Source organism: Lissotriton helveticus, chromosome 8 (assembly GCF_964261635.1).
Source record: "Lissotriton helveticus chromosome 8, aLisHel1.1, whole genome shotgun sequence".
In the NCBI taxonomy this organism is placed as follows: domain Eukaryota; kingdom Metazoa; phylum Chordata; class Amphibia; order Caudata; family Salamandridae; genus Lissotriton; species Lissotriton helveticus.
The window spans coordinates 404208867-404235691 of NC_136069.1; the positions used below are offsets into that span (position 1 = coordinate 404208867).

The 26825-nt window shown below is 44.7% G+C and overlaps 1 protein-coding gene across 1 annotated transcript in view; it reads left to right on the plus strand.

Annotated features, from left to right (window-relative positions):
• Positions 1-26825, plus strand: part of UFM1 (ubiquitin fold modifier 1) — a 114637-nt gene that overhangs the window by 61970 nt on the left and 25842 nt on the right. The window lies entirely within an intron of this gene.

The window sequence follows — 26825 nt, forward strand, 5'->3', positions numbered from 1 at the left end:
ATCCTACTAGAAAAAGCACAGCAGACGGTGGAGACAGAAAAGTGCAAAAAAAACTAATTAAAAAGATACAAACAACGAACGGGAGCCACGGTGGGAGAGACAGCAGTAGCACAACTGTGACATTAAGAGGAGGAAGAATGCTATATTTGAATGAAAGCAGTTAGGGTAAACTAGGGTAAGCTAAATAAACACGGACAAACAGTAACAGAGCAGGAAACCAAGTAAAAAAAAGTCCCCCAAAGAACAGATAAATAGCCATAGTGGCATGAGATAGTACTAAGCCCTTGCTCTATGGGAGGAACAGAAGAGAAAAAGGAGGGACAAAGAGGTAGGGCTGCCATTAGCAAGCAAGGATTTTTAAAGGACACTGACATAGACAAATGAAAAGCACTGGCAAGAAAGGGGATGGACTTGAAACACACAGACTGATCACAACAGGTCTTGAAGGGGCAGCGCATGCGCTGTCTAGCTCGACCTGAAAATATATTTTTTTTAAAGGAAACTTCTTTTCTGATTTGTATGGCCTCTTATCACCGGTGCCCGATAAGTATTTTTTGGGATTCAGCAGATTTCAACTTTTCGAAGTCTTATATTTATTTGTATTTATTTTTTCAATTTATAGGGCGCAACAGCTACCCAAAAAGGGTTTCCCGGCGCCTAGACACAGCTAGTTTGAGTACAGAAAAAAGGGGGGAAATGGCTATTGAGTATTATTGTTCAAATAGCCAGGTCTTAACAAGCTTTCTGAATCTGATGTAATTTTCTTCCTTCCGAATGAAGGGAGGGAGCGTGTTCCAAAGGGAGGGTCCCAGATGGGCGAAGGATCTGCCTCCTGTTCTCGCCCGTTTGAATCTTGGTACGCAGAAAAAGGCTGCCGTCTGCGACCGAAGGTTTCGCTTGGGACTGTAAAGATAGGCGAGGGTTTGAAGATATTTAGGTGCTGTACCTGCTTTAATTCTGAACATGTAGTTCAGGGCTTTGAAGCGGATTCTGTTTTCAATCCTGAGCCAATGGAGTGTCTTGACGGAACAGGTCTCGTCGTTTATCTTTTGACCTTTATTAACACAAAATTTAGAGTGTCATACGAAAATAGGGGTTGTTTAGGTGCATAAATGGGTTTGTAGTCAAAAGGGTTTGTTTTGAACACATATGAGTTTGCATTTTCCGCCTTTTAAACAAGCATAATAAAGTAATGGGGCCCAGAACATTAAACAAAATGGTTGCTGTTTAAAATGGTCCTTTTAGAAAGTCACAGGCTAATGGAAAATAGTTAAGATGTCTGCTATTTATTTTTCTATTTGCTTTTATTCTGAGTGCCATTCATGGCAGCCAGTGTGCACCCGCAGTACTGGTTTCTAGGTTGTTTGAAGATAATCCTCAATCATGGTGTTCAGATAAATATAGACCCCGTCATACCTACCTAGATAACCATGCTGGGCATGGCTGGAAAACACTTTAATCTACCCTTCGACATAAGAAGATGGAAAAGAGACATTTTTGTGGTGACTTTTGTGTTCTGCTGTTTGTGTCTAGCATAATAGATTTTGGCTTTGATAGAGATTGGTTTATTTTTATCAGTATAGTTGATGATCAACAGAATTGAGCTGCATCCCCAAATAATCATGCAGCATTGTTCAGTGTTTTTTTTTAGGTTCCATTAAGAAGGCCATTTCAACAAACCAAGAAGGAGGGCTCTTACGTAGTCCATTCATTATACTTTAACAGAAGCTAGTGTGCTCTGTCCTCCCTCTTCACTGAGATTTGGGAAAATCCTTTATATTCTCTTAATCTGGAATGAGCAGGTAGATAGTACAACAAGACTTGTCTCTTAAGCGCACAGACAGCATCAATTATGTTCCTTAAATTCTTTGTCACATAACAGGAGTAGAGTAGGTACCACTCTCAGCAGGCCAATAAGAAGGATTCCAGATATCTGCACTCCCACCTACTACCAGTATCTTATTTCTTTGTGAGTTCAGTTAAAAGCAGTATTTCTACATCCATTATCTAACTCTGTAAAGTAAAATCGAAATAGTTCACTAATTACCTATTTTTATTAGAATGGCAAATTAGTTGAATGTCATTAGGATAAGAATAGAAATGAAGGCCCAGAGAATACACGAGGGCGGCAAAAGGGTCCACATATACCCTAAAAAGGTAGTGTGAAAATGTTAAACCCTGGAGCCCATAACTGGAAATGGAAAAACTGTAGAGAAGAACAGAGGCATGTGGCAAACTGCATGTGGTCATAGAGACAGACCTTAACCAGGAAAGTAGTACACCTTAATATTTAGTTTAGAGACTATGTATCAATATTTCAAAGTCACCATTGTGACATGACACTTACAGGTCTAATAAAATTAGTGCACTTACACTGTTGATGTCTGATGCCAGCAGAGCCTCGTCGATGTCTACAATCAGGACACTTATCATACTGTGTGATAAAAAAAAAAAAGCAAAAAACAAGGTGAGCATTGTCAAGATCTCTCTGAAGGATGCTCCACCTCATTCCTGTGGATGCCCTGGTTATGGCAAAACCTGGACTATGATAATAGTCTATATTTAGGCCTACTGACAAATTATCCAGAATTCTGCTGCATGCCTCATCTTGAAGATCCTCTCACGTTCACCAGTTTCTCCTTTTCAATGGCTTCCTGTCATCAAGAGAATCCAGTTTAAGGGACTTACCTTGGTCTTCAGACCTTTACTTATTAAGGCCAACTTGACCTCAGCCGAAGACTTAAGCCTTATTTCCAGTCCAGAGCTCTGAGGTCCAAGAACCTCAAGTTACTGTATGTTCACTGCATAAATAAAGCCAGACGCGGGTGCTCCTTCACGTATCTGGGCTCCTAAGTGTAGAACACATTGCCTCTCAGTCGGCTCTGCAGCCAATCGGAATCTGTCTTCAGACTCAATCTTGTAGGGGTGTGGAATTTAATAAAATATCTTCTTTCAATGGGGCAAGTTGCTTCATAATCTACTTGTCCTGTAATAAAATCCTTTTGCCCCTTTGGTGCCATGTAGTACAGCAACAAATTATGACAGAAATCTCATTATGTAAGAGCTCTGATGTAGCGTCTCTGGTTATGCCAGGGCTCGTACCATAGTAGTGTTTGATTACTCGCAATCCCCTTATGTTGCCACGTTTCCTCAGATCTACATACTGGGACTGAAGGTAATAGTAAGCAATAGTTCCATGGTTGAATGCCATTTTGAGTCTGGGCAAACCTACTCACTTGCATGTTTTAAGGGTTTTCAACAACTCTTCTCTAATCTTTCCCATACTGAGATATGTTGGAAATGTAGTCCTGACAAAGGCAGACGTAAACCTTCTTCCAGAGTTGGGAAAAAAGTGGTTGGAGGGAAAGTGAACTTGTTAACACTCAGATTTTCGCATGAGCAAATCTACACATGCTTATTTGTTCATGCTAAAATGCAGTTCACAAATATTTTCTAGGAGTACTATTTCTTGTCCTACTTCTGTAAATTCTTGGGAATTCCCAAAATCCGTAAAGCTGTACTTAAAGCAAGAACATATACCATGGGTGCACTGTTGACACTTTCTTTAATAATTGGGCCCCTAATTTGATCTGATGTTGACCGTGATCTTTTGTGTTAATTCAAACTCTGTCTCTCTCTCTGTATCAGCTGGCTTCAATGTGAGTGACAGCATTCTGCTCTTTCACAAGGAGCATATCTGCAAACAAAGTATTTTTGTGCAATGCCAGTAACTACTCGGGCAGTATGTGCTTTTTGAGACCAACATTTTTTTTTTTGCTTTTGCTAATGTTTGTTATAATGGTGAGGGCCCGAAAGCTCCCACACCAATAAGATTTTACAAAAACAATGCCAAAACAAGTCACACATTCATTGACCAATCTTAAAAGCTGACCACCAATTTCAGACCTACTGGCTTTGCCAATGTTTGTTTAGTTTTGTTTCCCATAGTCTTATTGAAATTGGCTACACTGATTTTCCATTATGAATATTTTTGGGAAATACTAGCATGCATCAAGACATGTTACTAAATTATGCTGCAAAGAAATGGTAGCTCAAATTTTACAGTAGTTAAGCAAAATGTTTTTTTTTCCTGCTATCATCTTTTATGAACATTTTATTTTGAAAGCAAAGAATCATCATTCTTGCTTTCAAGCTTCTGCAAATATTTGCATCAAATCATAGAGCATTATGGGAGTATTATACATAGCTTCATATTGCTAAACTTTGAAAACGTGTACACACATTTTTATTTTGGAACCACTGTCAGTAGTGCAGTCCAAGCTTACAACATTTACTTACAGCACTCACCCTAATAATAAAGGCTGACAATTAACCACATCGCTGCTTGCTAGTTTCCCCTCCTGTGCTGGACAGGGACGAAAACGGGTGTGGTCATGATGAGCTCAGCGCGTCATGAGCACCTGAGAGGTGTATGCCATGACGAGCTGAGCTCGTCATGAGCATGGAAGGGGTTAATGAACCATAAATACAAGTTTGAACAGCATTAACATATAGCCAAAAATATTACCTAACTGAAGACAGTGCCCTTACGTGATCCATATTGTGGTACTGCAAACTGGCAGCCAAAGGGTTTGTGCCGCAGGGGGTTGGGCCTATTTGTCCCAAGGACAAAATAAACATGAACAACTGTTGCCCTTGATCCTAAACAATATGTCCTGGGCGTTTATGTTTGATCAGTTGCATCTCAACCATTTTTCCTGCACTGGACATCAGACAAGAGCTCCCTTATTAAAATTAATTATGTGCTCTGTTTAAATCCACCACATTCATCCTAGATAGCTTTAAGTATCGGAGGGTTGGGTAACAGTGGAACAAGGAGATAACTTCCTTTGCCAATTTATTTCTAATTTTGTCCATGTTAAAGACAAAAAGGTAGCCTCGATGATGTGGTAATATTGAACTTTGTTGCTGGAGGATAAGAGATCTCCTCTGAAATCGGAAAATGGTCTTTATGAACAATAGTGGTTGTCAAATTTCTAGTGGGTAGTTCACGTGTGTCCTTTATCCGTTTTGATTTATAGGCTCTGTTTTCTTAACCCTTTGGGTGGTCATGACGGCTCCACGCCATCATGAGTCACGGGCGGCGTGAACTGATGATGGCATTAAGCCGTCATGCCGCTGCCGCTCCGCTCACGCGGCACTAATTCCCCGCCTGTGTGGGCGAATTAATGAGTGGGCGGGGTCATGACGGCTCCACGCAGTCATGAGCACACGCCGCCCGTGACTCATGACAACGTGGAGCCGTCATAAGTACCGGAGCGCCACACCCACCCCCTAGCCCCACACGTACCATGGCGGAATTCACGGCGCAGGGAAGAGGTTCAACAGGGCGTTATTTTCCCTAGAGCAGTGGTTCCCAAACTGTGCACCGTGGCTCCCTAGGGAGCCGTCAAACCTAGCCAGCGGAGCCGAGCACCAAGTACTTTAATGCATTTAATGTTGAATGGTCTGTTGGCTCCAACTGCATTGGCTTCCAGTAAGGCTAAGGACACATTTCAAGAACACGTTTCAAGGCTTTGTGTATTGTTTTTAAGGCAGTCATTGGAATAGGTCCGGAGTTTCTTAGACGCAAACTTCAATGGTATGTACCAAGCAGGAAGCTAAGATCAACAGGAGCTAAGCAAGTGCAAGTGACCTCCTTTAAACAAGCATTGGCATAGCCAATAGGTCTCGCTTTCGGGATTTTATAAGTTTTTAATTATGTTTTATATTATTGTATGTGAAAGTCCTAATAAAAGTGTTAAAACGTTCACATACAATAATATAAGACATAACTAAAAAGTGAGAGCGGGGGCGCAGAGAGTAGAGGCAGGGTGCTGTGGCAGAGCTAAGCAGCCATAAAGTATTGGAAACATGGGGTGAGGTGGGGTTGGGGGCAGAGAGTAGAGACAGGGATCAGGGTGCTGTGGCATAGAGCGGGACAGGCAGAGGGCACCGAAAGCATGGGGTGAGAGCAGGAGTGGGCAGAGACAGAGACAGGCAGTGGTGGGGTTAGATCTGAGGGAGGTAACGGAGAGTGAGCATGGCACCAGAAGCAAGGGGTGAGAGCAGGATTGGGCAGCGAGGAGCAAAGGAACATGCTGAGGAATCGCCAGGAGGAACAGCGAGGTCAGTGGCTCCAAGCAGAGAGTCGTCATCGGGAGGCCTGGGCAGATCAAGAAGCTGGCGGGAACCGGTCATCGGCGGGTCATCGGCGGCCCATCGGCGACGAGTGCGGCTGCCTCGGAGGTGTTTCCAAGTCCTCCATGGCATGAGAAGGAGCCAGCAACGTGAGCAGGAGCGAAGGAAAAGCCGGCTGCAGCAGGACCGAAACAGTGGTTACCTAGGCGATGACCCGGGAAGTCTGCTGCTCACCAGGAAACGGCACCGGAAGAACGGGAGCGTTTAGTGCAAGCAAGATGACGGGAGAGTGCACCGCAGAAAAAAGGTTTGGCGCTGCATGCTTGGGGGAATAAAAGAAAGCATCAAAGAAAGAAAGATACTTTGGAGGGCATGACCGGTGAGCTGAACCAAGCACAGCTGTCGGCGACTTGGTGTGAGGCATTCACTTTGATTAAACAAGGCAGCGCTGGAAGGAAGGAGAAATGCAAGACATGGCCGGAGGCCGGCCGTGAAAACAATGCAGCGCTCCTGAAACTGAAAGCACGGCCGGTCGGCCGTGAAAGCCTTTGATGCCGCAGGGGGTGGAGCGGCAAACTGAAAGCACGGCCGGCCAGCCGTGAAAGCCTTTGATGCCGCAGGGGGTGGAGCGGCACCAATCTGGGCAACAGATGGCTGACGATTTGATGCTGTGCACGCGCATTTTTGGTCAATGCGCTTGCGCATTGACCTAAAAGCGCACGGGCACAGCATCAAATCGCCAGTTAGTTAAAGTCTGTTTAAGCCGCCTATAGTCTCGCTCCGCTCAATGCGCATGCGCATTGACAGGTCGCGAGACCTAAAAATTTAATTGGGGAGGTAGAGGCTTTATTTTCTGTGCTTCTAGAGCTTGGAATGAGCTGCCTTTCTTGCCTAGAAATGCCCCGGATTTTCTGTCTTTCCGCAAGGGCTTGAAGACATTGCTCTTTTCCCAGTAGCACAAAATCAGCTCCCCAGGTAACCAGCACCTAGCACCAGGACACCCCAGGGTAACCGTGCGCTCTACCAGAATAAATAACATAACAACAGTTAAACTAATTAGACTCATACGCATGAGGTTGATGATTTGTAAGTGACATGCCTAAAGCTGTAAATATAGTACTTAATTGATGGCATGTCGAGGGAGATGACCTCCATATTTTACTGGATTCCCACCCTCCAACACTCCCAAAGTAGGTGGAAGATTACTTATTTATTTTGTTAGACTCGTTAATAGTTTCTTTTTTTCCAAATGCATTGTACACCAATTCAAATTATCAGGAAAGTACAGTTGTCCTATCTTTTAAACACATTAAGCATTGGTAAGTATTGCCATTGGTACTTGAATCATAGGTACTTCCAGTACACATTTCTTTCAGTACTCACACATTTCCAGACAGGCTTGCTCTCTCCTTGAGCAGATGGCTGTTAGGGGAAAGTGTAGGATCCAAGTGGGCATTACTCCTTGACAAACCCTGATGAAGTTACTTTGAAAGGAACGAAACGCGTTGGCTGATGTCTAACTGCATGTTTTACTGAGAAGAATAAAATAAATTGAAAGGACTTCCTTATAAGTTTGTGGACTTTTTTTCCTGGTGCTCCTTCCATGATCAAAACATTTGGAAAGTAAAATTGCCCTGTCTAATAAACACACTAAGTATTGTTAAGTATTAACCCCTTCGACGCTGATGACGAGCTGGGCTCGTCATGAGGTAGCCTCCTCGCACGCTCATGACGAGCCCAGCTCGTCATGTAAAGTGCACTTTACAAATTCTCAGCGTACGAGCGGAATTCCGCCCGCACGCATCAGGTTAACATTTGTACTTGAATCATAGGACTTCCAGTACACATCGCTTTCAGTACACACACATTCCCAGACAGGCCTGCTCTCTCCTTGAACACAGGGAAGTGAAATACCATGTACAGCATAATGGCAACAATTGAGAGCAAGAAAGAGGGACGTTAAAAATCGTGAGTCACCCTGCTGAGACAGGTGTGTTGGCACTTATGACATGGGTAGAAATGGAAGGGCATGCAAATATTCTTCAAGCGCAATAACACTTGGCAATGGGGCCTGCATGCATGGGGTGCTATCTAGAACTGTAAATGGGACAAAAACATTTGAGAGGGTACTCTAAAAAAGACATGGGCAAAGAGATGTAACTAGGAATATTTTATTATAGGCGCCACCTTAGTAATACGAAACACCCTGCATATATGATTATAATACCTTCAACAGCTTCATACCAATTATTTTCAGGGAGAGAAATTCAAGGACTCATGAGGCCGGGCTAACATCCCCCGCCTTCCCCAAAAAATAACAGTGGGGAACCATGGGCAATGGCCAATGGGTCAAGGGAGCCACGGGTCGAAAAAGTTTGGGAACCATTGCCATTGATTGACTGTGTTGCCATTGGCATTACACATTTCTGTTTTTTGTTTTCCAGATGGCTAGCAGTTTGAAGTGCCAGGAAGCGAGTGGTCTAGATAGAGTAAGGGAAATCCAGCACTGTGGTCGACCATCCCACAAAAATGCAGTAGTCCAAAGAATTGCATTTATTGGAGGGGCCGATACATGACATAGGTTTCTCAAAGAGGAGGGGGCAGTGTTGTTTTTGCCTTTCCAGAGATTGAACTCTATTTTTAGTTGGCTTAGCCTTTATTGTACAATGACTAATATGAGTTTCAATTCAGTAGTGGGTGGACGATACTACAACTTTTACTTTAGAATGTGCTGTAAGGACAGTTGGCGCAAACACTAGATCAAGTGCTAGAACTCCCTCTATGTCAAGTGTAACTGCATTCTTTTACTACCAGCCTTGCTTCTCGTAAGGACTATAAGTACAAAGTGCGTATTTACGCACCACTTGCCAGTTTTTAAGACACATAAATAAAAGTCATAATCATTTACAATGCCAGTATCTCAGACTCTCTCAAATGCGAGACCTATTGCATTGCAAAAGCTTATTTATACATAAGCTAATGTGGGGTTTGAAGATGGTTGTTTAACTTTCCTACACTAAGGGCATCTGACCTTTGTCCTTCCTGGGCACTACAGTTGTGAATAGCATTTTTTTAACTCGGAATCACGATCTCATACACTGAGAGCACGGAGTGTGGGATGCAGTTAGACAGGCTGGGAAAGTAACTTACTTTTATTATTAGTGCTGCTTTACCAGTAATTAAAAATATCAGGTATCCTATTTTATTTAAAAAGCTATTTGAAAGGCTTTAAGAACTTGCTCTACATTAAAATGGTTTACGTGCTTCATAATCTAAAATAAACCACATTAATTAATAAATGCATTCCTTATGAAAAGGGACATTTCACCATAAGTGTGTAAAATTGTTTTTATTCTGCAAACAAAGCTCTTCCACATCTTGGAGACTGTGCTGTGGTAGATGCTGAACACTTGTTTGTGCTGATGTGAAGTTACTTATATAATATATATATATATATATATATATATATACATACATACATACATACATACACATATATATATATTTCTTTAATAAAGGTTTTGAAAACCGACCTGCGAGTGGTGAGCGGCCTCAATTCCGAGTGAATAGTTTGAATGTTAACACGGCGGCTCCGGCCGTGGAGGGATCGCACTGCCTAGAGGGTAAAAGGACCGCAGAGGAGAGAGCGAGCTCCTTTGCAATGGCACGGCAGGCAACAGAATTGAACATGTCGTTTGCAACCCTGGAGCAAACTGGAGGGCGAAAATCGATCCTGAATCAGCACACATGAATCGGACCCATTGGAGGGTAGCAAATATGCAAAAGGACTACATCTCCCAGCGAACACTGCAATTGACATTGAGGCACAGCTGGGCCAATTACAATTAGAATAAAGCACGGGGAGATGTAACCGCAATGATTTGGACTCATGTGATGCGGCCTCTGATGAGAAGCGACAAGGCTTCGAAACGCGTAAGGCCAAAGGACAACAACACAGGACTTGCAAGCTGCATGTTTCTTTAATAAAGGTTTTGAAAACCGACCTGCGAGTGGTGAGCGGCCTCAATTCCGAGTGAATAGTTTGAATGTTAACACGGCGGCTCCGGCCGTGGAGGGATCGCACTGCCTAGAGGGTAAAAGGACCGCAGAGGAGAGAGCGAGCTCCTTTGCAATGGCACGGCAGGCAACAGAATTGAACATGTCGTTTGCAACCCTGGAGCAAACTGGAGGGCGAAAATCGATCCTGAATCAGCACACATGAATCGGACCCATTGGAGGGTAGCAAATATGCAAAAGGACTACATCTCCCAGCGAACACTGCAATTGACATTGAGGCACAGCTGGGCCAATTACAATTAGAATAAAGCACGGGGAGATGTAACCGCAATGATTTGGACTCATGTGATGCGGCCTCTGATGAGAAGCGACAAGGCTTCGAAACGAGTAAGGCCAAAGGACAACAACACAGGACTTGCAAGCTGCATGTTTCTTTAATAAAGGTTTTGAAAACCGACCTGCGAGTGGTGAGCGGCCTCAATTCCGAGTGAATAGTTTGAATATATATATATATATTCACTGAAAAAACCATAGGTTTCAGGCCTTATATATTAGGAATTAGCATTTAAAAAACCTTTGAAATTCACTGAAAAAAACCATAGGTTTCAGGAGTTATATAGTTAGGAATTAGCTTTTAAAAAACCTTTGAAATTCACTCAAAAAACTATAAGTTTTATTGGTTTTATAGTTAGCTGGACATTTTACTCATACAAAACAATTGAAATTGCTCCTATATAGTTAGTTGTACTAACTATATTTCGCGCACCCGCAATCCACTGCTGATGATGTCACATATTAGATCATTCATGACATAGTCAGTGACATCACTGATGACATCTCAAATGACATCACTGATGACATCACTGATGACATCATCCAGTGAATGTGGTTTGCTTCGTTATTTAAATATGCATTATATATATAGCAATTTGCATTGAAGAATAAGTGGATATATATAAATAAATATTTGGATGGAGGATTTAGTAGCAGTGTAATTGACTGTTTACTTGACCAATTTATAATGTCTCACTAAATATAGTGGATAGTGACTAAACTGTTTGAATATCTGTATCACTTTGTCAGTTGTTGTGTAAACTGATTCTACAGTTGGTTACTAGCTATGTGAAAGTCTATATTAGTTATTGATTAGTTAACTGAGTATTTGTATGGGAGTGTGAAAGTGTGTGTGGTTCGGTGGGGGGTGTGTGACTGTCCGAAGATGTGTGAATAGTTGACTCAGTAGATATATGAAGTTAAAACTACATGTTCTAACAGTTGTTTGGGTGAGTGAATATCTTTATGGGTGTGGTGATGAGCAAATATATTTCTCAATGGTACAGGTTCAACAAACTAGAAAAATAAAAGGCAGTGTATGTGTCAGTTGTTGTATATAAATAAGTATACATAAGACACAATGATTGTATGAGTGACTGTATGGATAACTGTATACTTGTAATAATGATTTTATAATTCACTAAGTATGACTTACTATCTAAATAAATAGAAAAAGTGGTGTTTGTATAAGTGTTTTGCTAAGTAAATATGTAAGTATGATCCATTGTTTGCCTAAGTGAGTAGGATGACTTAATATGTGAATAGGATGCGTTTTGTTGTTTAATGTAGATATAGATGTATACGTATTTTTGATGGTGTTCTATTGTTCATTGACAGCATGTATGAGTGAATCCATAGGTAAGTGATTAGATGTGTGTATACATCTATGAATCACTGAGTGGATTTGTAGATACTTGTATTGCTGTGACAATGGATTTAAATATGATACCCTGTATTTTACAAAGAGTGATGAAAAATGAAAAGGTGTATGTGATTGTCACGTGGATGATGTCATCAGTGATGTCATTTGAGATGTCATCAGTGATGTCACTGGCCATGTCATGAATGATCTAATATGTGACATCATCAGCAGTGGATTGCGGGTGCGCGAAATATAGTTAGTACAACTAACTATATAGGAGCAATTTCAATGGTTTGGTATGAGTAAAATGTCCAGCTAACTATAACACCACTAAAACTTATAGTTTTTTGAGTGAATTTCAAAGGTTTTTTAAAAGCTAATTCCTAACTATATAACTACTGAAACCTATGGTTTTTTCAGTGAATTTCAAAGGTTTTTTAAATGCTAATTCCTAACTATATAAGGCCTGAAACCTATGATTTTTTTCAGTGAATTTGCAAGGTTTTTTTAAATGCTAATTCCTATCTATATAAGGCCTGAAACCTATTGTTTTTTCAGTGAATTTCAAAGGTTTTTTAAATGCTAATTCCTAACTATATAAGGCCTGAAACCTATGGTTTTTTCAGTGAATTCGCAAGGTTTTTTAAATGCTAATTCCTAACTATATAAGGCCTGAAACCTATGATTTTTTTCAGTGAATTTGCAAGGTTTTTTTAAATGCTAATTCCTATCTATATAAGGCCTGAAACCTATGGTTTTTTCAGTGAATTTCAAAGGTTTTTTAAATGCTAATTCCTAACTATATAAGGCCTGAAACCTATGGTTTTTTCAGTGAATTCGCAAGGTTTTTTAAATGCTAATTCCTAACTATATAAGGCCTGAAACCTATGGTTTTTTCATTCAATTCGCAAGGTTTTTAGGTCGAGTCTGTCCCATTCCGCAGGAATGGATAGGATCGAATTCAAGTGCTCGATCGTCTAGTGAAACCACTGGCGTTTCTTCACAGTGCATGTGAGGTCACGTGGCCAGAAAGCGGGTCACGTGACCACACAAGCACGAGCATCTCCGTAATCCGCCTGCCCCCTCCAGGCTCGCATTCCCGCCCCCTCACCAGGCCGCACATCTGCCTGCCACACTTCTCCTCGCACGCATTCCGCTGCCCCTCCTTTCTCCCCCCCCCGCCAGAAGCCTCGCTAAATCACCCCTCCTTTCTCCCCCTGCCCTGCTGCTCCCTTGATCCATTTTGGCTCTCGCATTCCCGCCTCCTCACCAGGCCGCACATCTGCCTGCCACACTTCTCCTCCCCTCGCACGCATTCCGCTGCCCCTCCTTTCTCCCCCCCCCCCGCCAGAAGCCTCGCAAAATCACCCCTCCTTTCTCCCCCTGCCCTGCTGCTCCCTTGATCCATTTTGGCTCGCAGCGTTCACAAATCCAGTCTCACTTCGTTTACATGTGTATTCATTCTATGAGGGTTGGCAACTCGTACAGTATTAAGACCGATTCAGTTTCTCCAAGGTTAGAAAATGTACACTCCAGTCACCCGGGCATTCCATGAAGTGTTAGAAAACTCACGTTGCAAGTGTAGATTCGTTCTCAAAGTGGTCCGAAAACATCTATGCATTCACTGATTCAGTCCCAGAGTTTAGGAAAAACATTATCCGCCTATAGGTGAATTTGTTTTGTTAACCTTGCTTCAAAATTAAGTCTCACGGAGCAACACAACTTGTTGTTCAGTTACAGCCTCCTTGCCAGCGAAGTGATATTATATCCACGGATTTACTCTCGTTAGTTTTGACCCAATCTCTGTATTTTGTCACCTTTTGCAACCCTTGTTTCCCGAAACGAGGGGAAGCCGTGCCTGACCCCGGCATGGAGGAGAGGCTGGCCTAGTTTTCATCAGTATCTCACTTTCCCTTGAACTCGGCTGTCCTTATCATGCCAGACACCGAGCACGTCCGTGGAGAAGAGCACACACTGCCCACGTGGGTAAGTGCTAGGTGGAGCTGCGGACTAAAATAGCCCTGACCCAAGGGCACACAGATGCAGTCTGGTGTGCAGTGCATTGACTGAGGTGCCAGTGCATCTGAAGGGCTGGCACGTGACACTCATTCCCAGACTTAAACTCTGCCTGGCATGCAGTTGACTCTTCTCAGCTCTTCAGGGGCCATAGCACACCCGATTAATCTGCAGTCCGTTCAGCTTTTGTAATTAGACTGTTGCAGATTCTCAAACCGAACCATCTCAGTGCTTATTGTGAAGATACAATGACTAGCAATCCAGCTCGCTTATCAGGCCAGACCTAGACTTCTGCAACGGTAATCTCCTGTGCACCTTTAGATCAGAACCTGTCAATCATCTGCTGATTCAGTTTTGTTGCTTTTAAATGTCACTCTGCCTCCAACCCTTCACTCTTGCTGTTTGCATGAAAGCAGATTAGCTATTCACGCCCGATGGGCATTATCTATTCATGAATGAATTACCATATTTATGTAATATGGTATACCAACGTTGTGCTGCTACCAGCGTCTCCATTTAAACATGCATCTGGGGCATACACAACGAGGTCTGTACAGGATCACGGAGCATGTCAAGCCATTGAGACCTGGCGTGAAATTCACAACTCACAGATTAAGGCCCTGTGACTCGGCCTCTTGGTAGCACAGGCAGGGCTGTCTCTTGAACCGGTTGCGTGTATGTCTAGTTATTCGTCTTTCAGCTGTCTGATCTTACATGTACCACCTCACCTCCCTTTCTTCTCATCTCCCTCTGCAATTTACTTTCCTGCTTCTCTATCTCCATACCGCCCCTCCATTTTGATCTACCTGGCAATCTGTCTTTATAAATCTATGTTGTGGCCACATAAAAGACTTCTGATCTCTTTTGACAAGACAAAAGGCACATTTTGGAACAAGCATTGGCATGGCCAATAGGTCTCGCTTGTGGGACCTTATAAGTATTTTGTTTTGCAGCACAATATCCTTGTAACTAAATACTTATAAGGTCCTACAAGCGAGACCTATTGGCTATGCCAATGCTTGTTTAAATGCTAATTCTATTAGCAGATAACGTTTTTATATATTAAACCGTTTTTTAAATCTCAAATGCCTGCTTTGCTAACAGAGTTTTTAAGCACAGGCTCTTTTGTCTCTGGTGGCCATCTTGGGAGACTGCATATCAGAATTTTTTTAATGAAATATAAGAGGATTTGAGAAGTCACTCAAAATATGGCCTAATTTTTCTTTCTTCAGCACTAATCATAACTTCTATGGCAAAATGAACCCCCTCATTTTGTTCCTTTGCAAATTAAATGTTTTAAGTGTTAACACTTTATTCCAATCAAGATGACTTCAGGTGTGCCATACTTTTGTCATAAGTAAGACTGTTAGCGCTCTAGTTGTTCTTTAGAACACTCTGGGACATTCTGCCATTGGGCTATAGTTGGGCTACATCTGGCTGATATTTGGGCTACATTTGTTTTTTTTTTGTCTCTGGTGGCCATCTTCGGGCTACATTGGGCTACATTTGGGCTCTAACATATATATAGCCCAATGTAGCCCAATATATATTTTTTCAAAGTTAATTTTCGTAATAAACACTGGAGCACATATCTTGAGACATAGCAAAGGCACATCAGGCTACCAGTCCCTAAAATTTTGCCAAGTTTGGTGGAAAACCATTCACCCGTTCGGGCTAAAAGTGAGTCCAACCGCCCTATGGAAATTAACATGGGGAAAACACGTTTTGTGACCCCCCTTTTATCTCTGCCCCCGCTTGACGAATCCCCCCCAAACTTTCAGGGAAGGACCAGAGTGCCGAAAATTTCAGGAAGATTCCTCAACCGGCACCAAAGTTATTCCCAATAGAATGTTGCGATTTCCCTATGGAAAACAATCCTAACTATATATACCTACTGGCTATCACCAGTAGGTTATATATATATATATGTACACAGTCACACCTACTCCCAATGTGCCTTCATAATCGCACTATAAACTTTGAATCGTTCTCCGGTGATAAAACTGCTTCCACCCAATCGGGTTGATTGTCAATGCAACAATATTGGAAACAGTTGAATTCCAAAAAGCCAAACACTATTTTTTGCATGTTTGAAACTATCGAAACTGAAAAGTCCTAGTCGCCCGTTCCCTCATTAACCTTGCTCAGTCCAGATTAATTAAAGATATATGAAGATTTGAATGGAGCTAGTCTCAGTCATGATAATAAAAGCCTCAAAATTAAATAGATGCCTGGTTATAATACCCTATTGAGATGTCTCTTGAGACGGAGGTGGCGGCAGCCATGTGTAGGCAGGCACTGATGCCAGGAGGTGCGTTTCAAAAGCAGGAGGGAGGAGGAGACCGTTGCGCCAAAACAGACCTTGGTCTTTGAATGCACAGCAAATATGGCACAGTAGGAGCAAGATTTACAGCCCTATTTACAACAGAGCTCTGTAATCCATGAGCTCTGCTCCTGAGTGCTCCAATTTAAAGAAATAAATAGTGTTCACAAGCCCTGAGTAACAACACATGTAACGGGGGCAGTCCTTGAAAATAGGCAGAGCTTTTAACGCCTTAACCGCGGCGTTTTTTCCGCCGCAGTGCGGGCGTTCTAAAGGGTGGGCGGGGCTCTGTCGGCCAACTGGGGAGGTAGTGCTCCCAACGGCCGAAGGGAGCACGGAACGGGTTAAAGCCCATATCCTGAAATACAGCATGTCTCGCAGAGACAGCACAAGTGCTGCCTAGGCGAGACCTAATAATCAAAAGTTACAAAGTAAAGAAGCCACAAAAGGGGTGATTCAGTTTCCACTCAATCCAGCATTAAGTGCCCTTCCCTGTAGTTCACAGTTACGCCAAAGGTGGGCTCATATAGCTAATCATCATAGAAAGGACACAACAGGGGTGGTACAAGCTGGGCGGCATGACTGTGCGTGGAGAGGTAAAAGTTTACATAACAAAACAAATGAATAGGAAATACATTACAAGTACCCAAATGGATAAATGAAATAATGAAATTTTAAAAGCAACTTCATAAAAAAGGACAACAGTGTGTGTAAGTAGATCGCAGATTCTACAGGAATCTAAGAATTTGGTGTTTTCCTCCGCTAAAAATATATACAGCAGCCTTGGACTTTCCTCATTCATGATACATTACGGTATCTTTTTTTACTGAGATATGAAAGATGTTTTCATGCTACAGATAAGAGGTTAGGTGGGCGATTTGATGTAATAATAGACAACTGTAAAGTAAAATAGCTAACCAGCGAAATAAATATGAATATGTTACTGTTTCGCATGGTAAAGGTTTACAGTTTGAAATGCTATTGAGTCGAAGCATTCTATAAATGCTGATGCTTTTGGAAAAGCTGTTGTCAGAAGTATTTTTTTATGTTTTTTATTCGGGGAATGATTTGAGCACTGACATCACTGAGGCTTAATATTCGATAATAGTGACTGTCTGAAATCGCAGGTTCATCACGAATACTTACAGCTTCAATTTATCACAAAATAAAATAAAACACATTGTCAGACATAGCTTTTATATGATTGAGCACATAATCAATGTTTTTTTGTTCGAACGCAGTACCGAGTTTTTTTTTCTTCAGAAATAAAACGTGTTTTTCTCATTTTACATGTTGTTTCTTTTGTTAGACTGAGGACTTAAAGGTTCATATTTCCCCGTTCCTTATCTTAAATGGACGCCCCTTTTTCAGAGATGGCTGAGAGAGCTTATATAGCAGTTGGAGATATGTTGTGTGCCAGTTTTTGAATTGCCAGCCGCGTTGCCTGCCTCAGGAGAATGCCGACGCTTTATCTCGGCAGACAACCATGAGTCACAACACACGAACAGATTAAATAATAATCCTGTCATACAAGAATTTCATTTTAACTTCTCATTATTATGTAAATCTGACATTCCATTTCCCTCTGCTGCTTGTTTTAAAGTTTACTTTTTGATGCACTTGTTTCACTATCATTCCGTGATGGCATGTTTGGTTTCATGGATTTCCTCTTATCTGACTAAAATATTTATTATTGAATATTCTTAAATTATGTAATTGTCTTCTAATCGTGATGCGAGTTGTAATGCACGTTTGATTATTTTAGCATGACGATTTATTTAATTTGCACACGTATCTGCCGTTGTCAAAACGCACTTTCAAAATAACATGTATGGGCATTTAGACATTTGCGCTTGACGTACAAAATCAGAATCCTTGCTTTGCAGCTACTTGTTATCAGCACATTAGGATGTTTTTCCTTTGCAAATCCCTCAAAATCAGATGTTCCTTTGCTGTTTAGTACACCTTCCCATGGATGCATCAGATGCAGCTTCCGACCTACATCTTGAGCCTGACCAGAGTAACTATGTACATGAAGGCCGCCATGAAACCCTGAGCCCTCCCTAACCCCCTTGCATTGAAGGAAGACTAATGTGATGAAAGATGGGCTTCAGATGGAGAATATTGTCTAGCACATCAAAGGCCAGACCCTCTGCTTTGTTCAAATTGGACTTCACTGAAGGAGCGCTACTGTTCTGAAATCGATGACAAAGTGGAATTTTTACTGAAATGCCAAGATCAAGGAGTAACCCTGTGAGTCACTGAATAAAGAGATTTTATTCTAATGTAAAGAAAGACACGCTCACAAATTTGAGATCAAGGTACATGCAGATATGCAATCTGTCACTGCCTCCATTACTTTGATAAAGTCCCTGGAAATTAAATTCAGGTCAAAGGAGGCATGCTTTATCAGTAATCTGTCGTTCCATGAGTGATGGGCTGTGGTGACTGCAAAAGGAGATGTTTAAAAGCGCAGGTCAATAATCTGTGCCAGACTATGTTAAAAGACTGTCAAACAATTGCAGCTGATTACTCGATTCGACGAATGTCTGTAAGGCAATCAAGATTGTTTGGGGAACAAGCTCCTCTTTCTAAGACTGGAAATCAAAACTCTAACTGTCCTGGAACGCTTTACCCTTTAGCCCAAATGGTAGTCCATTTCTGGAACTAGGTGAAATGAATAAACTACCTTTGCTTGGCCTACTTTGTAGATCGTTTGACAGAGAGGAACGGGAACAATGTAGATAAATCATTGACCAGGAAAGAAAACGCACATTTCAGAGGGTGTGCTGATATCTACCAAATTATTAGATGTAATTTTTTCTTTTTCACAAAATTCTCTTTTTCTGTAAAGGGTTCTCTGTGGGTTTGCAAGATTTCTTTCGGTGGGACATAAGTACTGAACTTAGGTTGACCCTTTGTCATCTAGTGGGGCTAATCTCCAAGACTTCGTTCGAGGCATGTGGACTGCTGAATTCATATCTATAGCATAGATCGCCGCCTAGTGTTGGGGCCGGATGATTGCACATTGTTGTCCTGGAAGAGTCTTCGAAGTATCACGAGATAGGTGGCTCCTCCCCTGGACTACAGTGCGCATGGGCATCGACTCCATCCCCAGATTGTTTTTTCCGCCATTGGGTTCGGATGCATATTCGATAACTCCAGTTCGGAATCGATATAGACTTTTCCTTAAGGCCCGAAGGCCTTTTCCTATACCGTCGGTATTGTTTGGTTCGGTGCCCAGCTCTGTTCCGGCTCAGTTGCCCGAGTCGGACGTCCAGAGGAGTCGAGTGGCTCTTCGGTGCTTGAGGCCCAGTCAAACCAACCAGACTTTCGGCGACACATCATGGAACGGAGTCCATTCAAGAAATGTCCCGTTTGCGGATCGAAGTACCCCCACATCGACGTCCACCCGGTGTGCAACAAGTGCCTGTCGCCAGATCACAATGAAGCCAACTGTATGACTTGTTCCCGTTTTCGATCGAAGAAGACGATTCGACTTCGGCGCGTGGCGCGCCAGGTGGCCCAGCAGTCGGCCCCGGCACCGGTGGACATCTTCGAGAGGGAAGAAGCAGACGAACAAGAAGATCGAGAGCCGATTTCAACTCCAGCGGAGGAGATCGACTACAACTATGACGCAGACGTCGAAGTGCTCGATGCAGAAGAAGTCGTCGACGAGGTAGGAGACGACAATGAGGCCTATGGGGCCACGGAAGATAGCTCAGGCGACGAGCTATGCCCCGTTCGAACAATAACCAAGGCTCAGGTCGAGGGATCGCCACATGGCCTTACCCAAGACCTTGCACCCCGGCTACGGACACTTCTACGGAGCCGCCATTGGTCAAACCGAAAGTGAAAGCTTTGGTGTCGATGAAACCGAAAGTGATGGAGACGCCGTCGAAACAGAAGACGTCTGTCCCTCTGGTCGCCCCTCGTCTTCCGGCGTGTCGGGGCTATCGAAGCCGAAGAAGGCTGTCGACCCGGTGAAGTGGATCAAGGGCGCGGAGCCAAAGTCGGGCAAGGGCGTCGAGCCAAAATCAATCAAGGGCGTCGCGCCGAAGACTGGGGCACCGAAACCGGTTGTCAAGGCCGCCGACCCGAAGCCGTCGGCGCAGAAGGCCATCGACACGGCAGAAGGACACGGCGCACCTAAGAAGGCTGATCCCGCGCATCGTCCGGGAAAAGCCAAGACATCGACGCTCAAGTCTGCACACGCTGGTGGACCGAGGACGTCTGTCGGGTCGACGAAACCGTCCGCATCCTTCACGAAGCAGGTGTCGGGCTCGTTGTAACGCATCAGGAACAAGGCTTCCGCCGTCGATCCGAAGGATGCTTCCATCCCTAAGCAAGCTGCCAAGACGCCAAAGTCCTCGGCGCCACTCCTGTTCACGTTACCGCCGAAGGTGGCACCGAAGGTGTTCGCACAAAGGTCGGTCGACAAAGCGCCCGTGCAGGTGTCTACAGGGTCGAAGCCTTCTCAGCCGCTTGGGAGCTCGAGGCATCGACAACCCCTGATGGAGGAGCAGTCGGAACACTTTATCGACGCCGACACCGGTAAACTTACCCTCTACAAGAGAAAGATCACTGCGGCACAGCCTATGGAGTCCTACACGATTCCTTTGAAGCGCAAAAGCCTTCTACGGATTCACCGGTTCTGGTTGAGCCAATTGCTCCACGGACTCGAACAGTTGCAACACCCTCACCCACTTATTCAGATGTGGAGGCTGGGGAAGGTGATGATGAGGAGTATAACTTTCCTGCCAACACTGATCCTGAGGATCACCAGGACTCTTGGGCAGATGCAGGGGACCCGGGGGATCAGCACACTGCCCCGGACACTCCGGTGTACAATGTCAAAACCTCTCCTACTGAGGATTCTGCAGCATTTAATGCTCTAATTGAGAGGGCGGCTAAAAACCACGACGTCCAGCTGCATGCTGACCCTATTGAAGTGGACTTCCTCTTTGATACCTTTTCCACAGCAGAAAAGACTGTCAAGACTCTCCCAATGCTGAAAGGGGTTCTGAAACATGCTGCAGACATTTTTAAAGAACCCACACGTGCCAGGGTTATCAACCCTAGGATTGAAAAAAAGTATAAGCCGGCACCTGGCGACCCTACCTACATCAAGGGCCAGTTGCCGTTGGATTCTCTGGTTGTTTCTAATGCCCTGAAGAGGGCAAATTCACAAACCACTGGTGATGCTTCTCCCCCTGGCAAGGAATCTAAGGTGCTAGAAGCATCAGGGAAGAGGGTGGCGGCTCAAGCATTCAATATCTGGCGTATTTCGAACACTCAGGCACTCTTGGCCAGATATGACAGGGCACACTATGATACACTAGAGACCCTGTTGCAACATCTGCCAGATCAGTATAAAGAATTTACAACAAGGGGTGGTGATGGACAGAGTCTCTGAATTAAGCAGAAAACTCTCACCCAGTCAAGAGATCAGGGCTAGATCCAACACCGTTTTTTAGCTCACTGCATCATCCCAGTTTCAGAACCTGGCTGTATGCAAATTAGTCTGTTCCTGTCCCAGTGCATGATGGGAACAGGGCAAACCAAACTACAAAGCCAATTCTTACACTGGAAAGGAAACAAGCTACCGGGGACCGGTTTCTGGCATTTCAGCCTCTTCGGCCCGGCTTGCTTGAATCCTGATGGTGCAGTGAGCAAGGGACTCATGTCTGAGCATACCCTTCCACGCTTAGGGTGGACAAAATAATTTACAACAAGGGGTGGTGATGGACAGAGTCTCTGAATTAAGCAGAAAACTCTCACCCAGTCAAGAGATCAGGGCTAGATCCAACACCGTTTTTTAGCTCACTGCATCATCCCAGTTTCAGAACCTGGCTGTATGCAAATTAGTCTGTTCCTGTCCCAGTGCATGATGGGAACAGGGCAAACCAAACTACAAAGCCAATTCTTACACTGGAAAGGAAACAAGCTACCGGGGACCGGTTTCTGGCATTTCAGCCTCTTCGGCCCGGCTTGCTTGAATCCTGATGGTGCAGTGAGCAAGGGACTCATGTCTGAGCATACCCTTCCACGCTTAGGGTGGACAAAATAATTTACAACAAGGGGTGGTGATGGACAGAGTCTCTGAATTAAGCAGAAAACTCTCACCCAGTCAAGAGATCAGGGCTAGATCCAACACCGTTTTTTAGCTCACTGCATCATCCCAGTTTCAGAACCTGGCTGTATGCAAATTAGTCTGTTCCTGTCCCAGTGCATGATGGGAACAGGGCAAACCAAACTACAAAGCCAATTCTTACACTGGAAAGGAAACAAGCTACCGGGGACCGGTTTCTGGCATGAAACCGGTCCCCGGAAGCTTGTTTCCTTTCCAGTAAAGAATTGGCTTGGTAGTTTGGTCTGCCCTGTTCCCATGATGCACTGGGCCAGGGTCAGACTAATTTGCATGTAGCCAGGTTCTGAACTGGGATGGTGCAGTGAGCTAAAAAACGGTGATGGATCAAGCCCTGATCTTTTGACTGGGTAGGAGTGTTCTGCTTAATTCAGATACTCTGTCCATCACCACCCCCTTTTTGAATCGTTTTGGCCACCACAAGTGTGGAAGGGTATGCTCAGATGTGAGTCCCTTGCTCACTGCACCATCAGGATTCAAGCAAGCCGGGCCGAAGACGGCTGTAATGCCAGAAACCGGTCCCCGGAAGCTTGTTTCCTTTCCAGTAAAGAATTGGCTTGGTAGTTTGGTCTGCCCTGTTCCCATGATGCACTGGGCCAGGGTCAGACTAATTTGCATGTAGCCAGGTTCTGAACTGGGATGGTGCAGTGAGCTAAAAAACGGTGATGGATCAAGCCCTGATCTTTTGACTGGGTAGGAGTGTTCTGCTTAATTCAGATACTCTGTCCATCACCACCCCCTTTTTGAATAGATCAGTATAAAGAGGCAGCGGAAATGCTCATTCAGGAAGGGAAGCTCATCTCCAACGCTTCTATTAAATGTGCACTGGACGTGGCGGACACCGCGGCCAGGGCCATTAACACAAGTGTGATGTTGCGACGTCAGGCCTGGCTCAGAATCTCCGGGTTCAAGCCGGAAATACAAACCACCATCCTCAATCAGCCTGTAAACCCTGATAGATTATTTGGCCCTGGGGTGGATACCACCTTGGAAAAAATAAAGAAGGATACCGAGATTGCTAAGTCCATGGGGGCTCTCCAGTCCCAACAGTTTAGAGGCAGTACTTTTCGTCGCTCAAGCAATAGAGGTGTTTCCAGAGGTCAGATGTCCCAGCAAACGCAATACACTAAAGGTGGAGCGCAGTCCTCTTACACCAAGCAGAGTAGAGGCGGGTATCGGGGCAACAGCACCAAGGGCAGAGGTCGTGGGAACAACAACTCCCGCTCCTCCGCCACCAACATACAGTGACGCCCTGTCACTGCCCCCCGACCATACAACACCTGTCGGGGGGAGACTCCAGCAGTTCCTGCCAGTCTGGAAATCCATCACCACAGAGAGGCGGGTCAGAAAACTTATCCAGTACGGTTATTGTCTGGAGTTAACATCCACTCCACCAAACATGCCACCAAAACACCGTCCTATGTCCACAGAGCATTTGCACTTATTGCAGCAGGAGGTACTCGTCATGCTGCAAAAAGGGGCAATCGAGCTCGTGCCGGTGGAGGAAGAAGGCACGGGAGTGTACTCCCTGTACTTCTTAATCCCGAAAAAGGACGGGTCCCTCAGACCCATCCTGGACGTCAGACCCCTAAACCAGTATATTCTCTCAGAACACTTTCACATGCTGACGCTGCAGCAGGTTCTTCCGTTGCTCAATCAGGGAGACTTCCACGCAACCTTGGATCTCAAGGATGCATATTTTCACATTCCACTACATCCATCACACAGAAAATACCTCAGATTCACCATTCAGAATCAGCATTATCAATTCAAGGTCCTCCCTTTCGGGGTGACCACAGCGCCCAGGGTGTTCACAAAATGCCTGGCGACAGTGGCGGCGCACCTCAGGAGGCAGAACGTTCCCGTCTACCCTTACCTGGACGACTGGCTTGTTCAAGCAAAGTCGGCCCAGCAGTGCGCCGCCAACATGTCCCACACCATTCACCTTCTTCACGATCTGGGATTCTCACTGAATTATCCAAAGTCGCACCTTCAGCCGGCCCATGCGCAGCAGTATCTGGGCGCGACAATAGATACTCTGGCAGCCACAGCTCAGTCAAATTCTGTGAGGATCGACAGCATTCAGTCACTGATCCAGAAGTTCAGACTGCAACACTAGCTTCCAGCAAGAGTGTTCATGCAGTTGATAGGCATGATGGCCTCCTGCATCTTCATAGTCCCGCACGCGAGGCTACATATGCGTCCGCTCCAAGAATGCTTGGCTCATCAGTGGACTCAGGCTCAAGGACAATTGAACGACCTAGTGTTGGTGACCGGTCGGGCATACAGCTCTCTGCATTGGTGGAATCCACACAACCTTTGCAAGGGCCGACCGTTCCAGGAGCCTGTGCCACAGATTATCCTGACAACGGACGCATCTCTCCAGGGATGGGGAGCTCATGTACTCCACTACACGGTGCACTGACTATGGACAACGCAGCAAAAGAAGATGCACATCAACTACCTAGAACTGATGGCAATCTTCATGGCGATGAAAGCATTCAAGGTACATCTGTGCAACAAAGTCGTGTTGATCCGGACGGACAACATGACAGCCATGTACTACATTCAAAAGCAGGGAGGTACACACTCTCCACAGTTGTCTCATCTGGCTCAGAGCATGTGGAAGTGGGCCATTCAGAGGAACATCTTCCTCATGGCGGAACACCTCCCGGGCAAGGACAATCAGATGGCGGATCTGCTCAGCAGATACAGCCACCAGATGCACGAGTGGGAGTTACATCCATCAGTACTCCGCCCGTACTTCCAGCAGTGGGGTCATCCAGAGATAGACCTGTTCGCCACAAGGGAAAACGCAAAATGCCAAAGCTTTGCCGCCAGGTTCCCGCACCCACAGTCGCAGGGCAATGCGATATGGATTAACTGGTCAGGCAGATTTGCGTACGCTTTTCCCCAGCACCTCTCATACAGCTGGTGGCACGAAAGCTAAAGCAACACTCGATGACACTCATCCTGGTTGCTCCAACGTGGGCATGCCAACCATGGTACACCACGTTTCTAGAACTCTCCGTGGTACCGCATCAAAGGCTACACCTCACACCCATGCTTTTGACGCAGAGCCTTGGCGACTTTCAGCATCCAGATCCGCAACAGCTCAACCTGGCGATCTGGCTCCTGAAGTCTTAGAATTTGGCTACCTTAACTTGCCTCCCGACTGCATGGATATCATACGGGAGGCGAGAAAGCCCACCACCAGAGCTTGCTATGCAGCAAAATGGAAGCGGTTGGTCATTTACTGTGCAGAACACAACATCAACCCGCTAGATGCATCTACTCACGACATCATTTGTTATTTGTTACATCTTTACAAATGCAATCTAGCATATGCTTCCATTCGGATACACTTATCCGCCATAGCGGCTTATCTCCAGAACAGGCAGCATCTCTCCGTTTTCAGAGTGCCTGCCGTTAAAGCTTTTCTGGAAGGGCTGAAACGGGCCATTCCTCCAGGACCCCACCAGCTCCTGTATGGAACCTTAATGTGGTCCTCACCAGGCTGATGGGCCCACCTTTTGAACCTCTGCATTCTTGCGAGGTTCAGTTCTTAACATGGAAAGTGGCTTTCCTGATAGCCATCACGTCGCTGCGACGTGTAAGTGAACTCCAAGCGCTCACTGTACAAGAGCCATTCATACAGATTCACTCTAACAGGGTAGTGCTAGGCACTAACCCTAAATTTCTTCCTAAGGTAGTTTCACAATTCCACGTCAATCAGACTATTGAACTACCTGTGTTCTTTCAAAACCCAGAAACAGTGGCCGAAAAAATGCTCCACACTCTTGACGTCAAACGAGCTTTGATGTACTACATTGATAGGACCAAAGATTTTAGGAAGACTACACAACTCTTTGTTGCCTTTTCTGCCCAGCACAAGGGCAACCCCATTTCCAAAGCAGGTATAGCCAGGTGGATCGTTAAGTGTATTCAGATTTGTTACCAAAAAGCTAAGCGCACTTTAACGGTCCCCCCCAGAGCCCACTCCACCCGCAAGTTGGGGGCCTCCATGGCTTTCCTTGGTAATATCCCTTTGGAAGACATTTGTAGAGCAGCCACATGGTCTACTCCACACACGTTTACTAAACACTACTGTGTAGATGTGCACTCCAAGCAGCAAGCAGCTGTATGGCAGGCTGTTCTGAAGACACTTTTTCAAACATCTGCAGCTGGCACAGGCGGCCGCCGATAATGGAGGGACTGCTATGTATTCTATGCTATAGATATGAATTCAGCAGCCCACATGCCTCGAACTGAATATGCTACTTACCAGTATGCATCTGTTCTTGGCATGTAGGGCTGCTGACATTCATATCGCCCGCCCTCCTCCCCGGCACCTGTAGCGGCTGCAGAATTTACACTTACTCTTAGTATGGTCATCGCTCACACTGTTACACTCCATCTTCACCACAATGGCTAAAAATAATCTGGGGATGGAGTCGATGCCCATGTGCACTGTAGTCCAGGGG